Source organism: Octopus bimaculoides, chromosome 10 (assembly GCF_001194135.2).
Source record: "Octopus bimaculoides isolate UCB-OBI-ISO-001 chromosome 10, ASM119413v2, whole genome shotgun sequence".
NCBI lineage: Eukaryota > Metazoa > Mollusca > Cephalopoda > Octopoda > Octopodidae > Octopus > Octopus bimaculoides.
This window is the reverse complement of record NC_068990.1, coordinates 69,542,855-69,545,618: the sequence shown is the minus strand read 5'-3', so window position 1 is coordinate 69,545,618 and position 2,764 is coordinate 69,542,855. Positions and strand designations below refer to the sequence as shown.

At 39.1% G+C, this 2,764-nt stretch overlaps 1 protein-coding gene across 1 annotated transcript in view; it reads left to right on the top strand.

The window, feature by feature from the left end:
- Window positions 1–2,116: 2,116 nt before the first annotated feature.
- Window positions 2,117–2,764, top strand: part of LOC106867519 (uncharacterized) — a 32,796-nt gene continuing 32,148 nt past the window's right edge. Inside the window, exon 1 of the mRNA XM_014912412.2 lies at window positions 2,117–2,280. The gene's annotated coding sequence lies outside the window, so the exon portion shown is untranslated. The remainder of the gene's footprint in view (window positions 2,281–2,764) is intronic.

The window sequence follows — 2,764 nt, the reverse complement described above, 5'->3', positions numbered from 1 at the left end:
CACACACACACACACACACACACACACACACACGCACGCACGCACACACATATACACACACACACAGAGTTACAAACGTACACACAGGTAATCACGAGTTTAAGATGGTGTATAGTAGACATATGTATGTATGTATGTATGCATGTATGTATGTACGAACGTACGTCCGTATGTATATGTATGTGTGTATGTATGTATGTATATATATGTACGTGTGTGTATGTATGTCTGTGAGTGTTTCTTTGCAATGGACAACAGAAAAGCTACCTATACCGTTTCTCTGAAAGCTACGTATTCTTCACACACCCTTTCTGTGTGTGTGTGTGAGTGTGTGTTTGTGTGTGTGTGTAGTATCTATGTATTTACGAAAGTATGTGTGCAGCGTCACGTGTATATGACAGCTATAATAACGTTAGCATCCCATTCTTACCGCTGTTCTCGCCTTCACTGATAGAAGTCACACTCTCTTTCTCTCTCTCTCTCTTTCTCTGTTACTACCTTATATGACAGTTATAGTAACGTTACCATCCAATTAACACCGCTGGTATCACCTTCACTAATAGATTTCACCCTCTCTTTCTGTTACTACCTCTCCATCAGACTAATACTTTTTGCAACCTTCTCATTTTATCACATAATTCGCCCAACGTCTCTGGGTGGGGAGTGAGGGGGAGCACATTGTAAATTTTTATTGGAATCCAATTAGCCTAGTATTGAACTGGATGTTAGTGGAACATGTATGGAACATGTTTCGTGAACATTGGTTCGCTGGTTTAGGCACTAAGATGGTAACAGACAGACGGACAGATAGACGGACGGACAGAAATTGTCATTTATATATATATAGATTCTATAAACATAAAACACAGAGCCCAATTAAACTGATTTAATTACAGTTTTATAGTGTATTTTATTACCATTGTTTACACTTAATGACTTCTAAGATTAATAAAATTACCTTAATTACTATTTTATAGTACATTACATAATTTTATACATTATATGTCGAGTGTTAAAGCTTAAATCCGGGCTTTATGGTGAATGGGGGAACACTAACCGGTTCAGTTTGCCGATTATTTGTTGTTTTTTTTTGCTTAAGATGTATGTGATTATGAATTCTGAAGGTGAATGTGGACCGTTTTTACAGTCTTACACGATCTCTTCCTCTTAATTACTTTTTATCGTTTAACTTTTTCTGGTTTCATTCATTCGAATGCGGCCATGCTTCCGCACTGTTTTGAAGAGTGTTAGTGGAATAAATCGGCCCCCAGGACTTAATTTTTAAAAGCCCAGTATTTATTCTATCGGTCGTTTTTGCCGAACCGCTCAGTTATGGAGACGCAAACACACCAACACTGGTTGTCAAGCGGGAAGGAAATAACTCTCACACACACACCTGCACTCACACGCACGCACCTCCCACACCTAGACACACACACACACATACACTCACACACACACACGCATATATACGAGGGGCTTCTTTCAGTTTCTATCCACCAAATCCATTCACAAGGCTCTGGTTGGCTCGAGGTTATAGTAGAAGACATTTGCCCAAGGTATTACGCAGTGGGACTGAACCCAGAATCACGCGGTTGGGAAACAAGCTTCTTAACACACAACCACACCTGCGCTTCTCTACGCTTTTTGAGAGTCTCAGTGTACTGTTTGCTATTCATGGTGCAGTCACTTTCCATAAAATCAAGGATTGCCATTCCCTAAAACATCCCCAAAACACTCACATTGACTTTGCCAGTCACTGGCCCTTGATCTCCTTAGATCTTGAAGAAGAGGCATGACGCCATTCTATGACTTCAGTCTTCATTATCAAATCGTAAAGATACGCTCACATTTCATTCCCTGTCACCATACCGAAAACAAAAAGGAAAGAAAGAAACGTGTCTTCATTGCCTTTAAACATGTAGCAGATTCAAAATCGAATCGCGAGACAAGCCAGCGAATTCCACGCTGAAATCACTTTCGATTCACGTGATCGGCTGATTAACTAACCAATCAGCGTCGAGTTATCACGTGATTCGACTTTCTAGAACCTTCGAATGAGTCTTATAAAAAGTGGATTTTTGGAGGTAACTTCAGAATGCTGAGACAGTTGTTTTAACAACTCCACTCTTATTCTTTCCCCATTTACCAGCTGTACAGATTGAAGGTACAGATTAGCCGTCATGAATTTAGCATGATATTTCCCCAAATGTGATGGACTAGTCACAGATCAACATGTTCCAGCTATTTTGTCGTGGATACCAGAGTTTGTCTCTCCCAGTGAGTATAAGTTGTTCTTTTTTATTCTTCATTCAAAGGTCAACACAGAAAACACTATGTGCAGTAAATAAAGCTTCTGTTAATTGTTCGTGAGAGTTATCATTTTATGCGTGGCTAACAAGTAAACAGTTGTAAGAACGGCCGTGCGAACTCATAAAAGGAGAAATGGTGACGAATGGAAAAACAGAGGACTCCTTTTATTTAAACGTGTCACACGGTCGAACACAAAATAACATATCTAAGATGATATACATGATATGTTATACTACGATAACATAGATGACCAGTAATGAAAGACCACAACCGTATAAGATGAATAACAGAGATATTTATTGTAGCGTTAAAGATGTATGTGTATGTGAGAGTGTGAATGCGACATATAAGAACATAATCAAAGACAGGCCGTCGGACAAAGAAAAGTGTGTATGTGAGTGATACATGAATGTGTATGTGAGATATTACAGCAGATAGAAAGAGAGTCAGT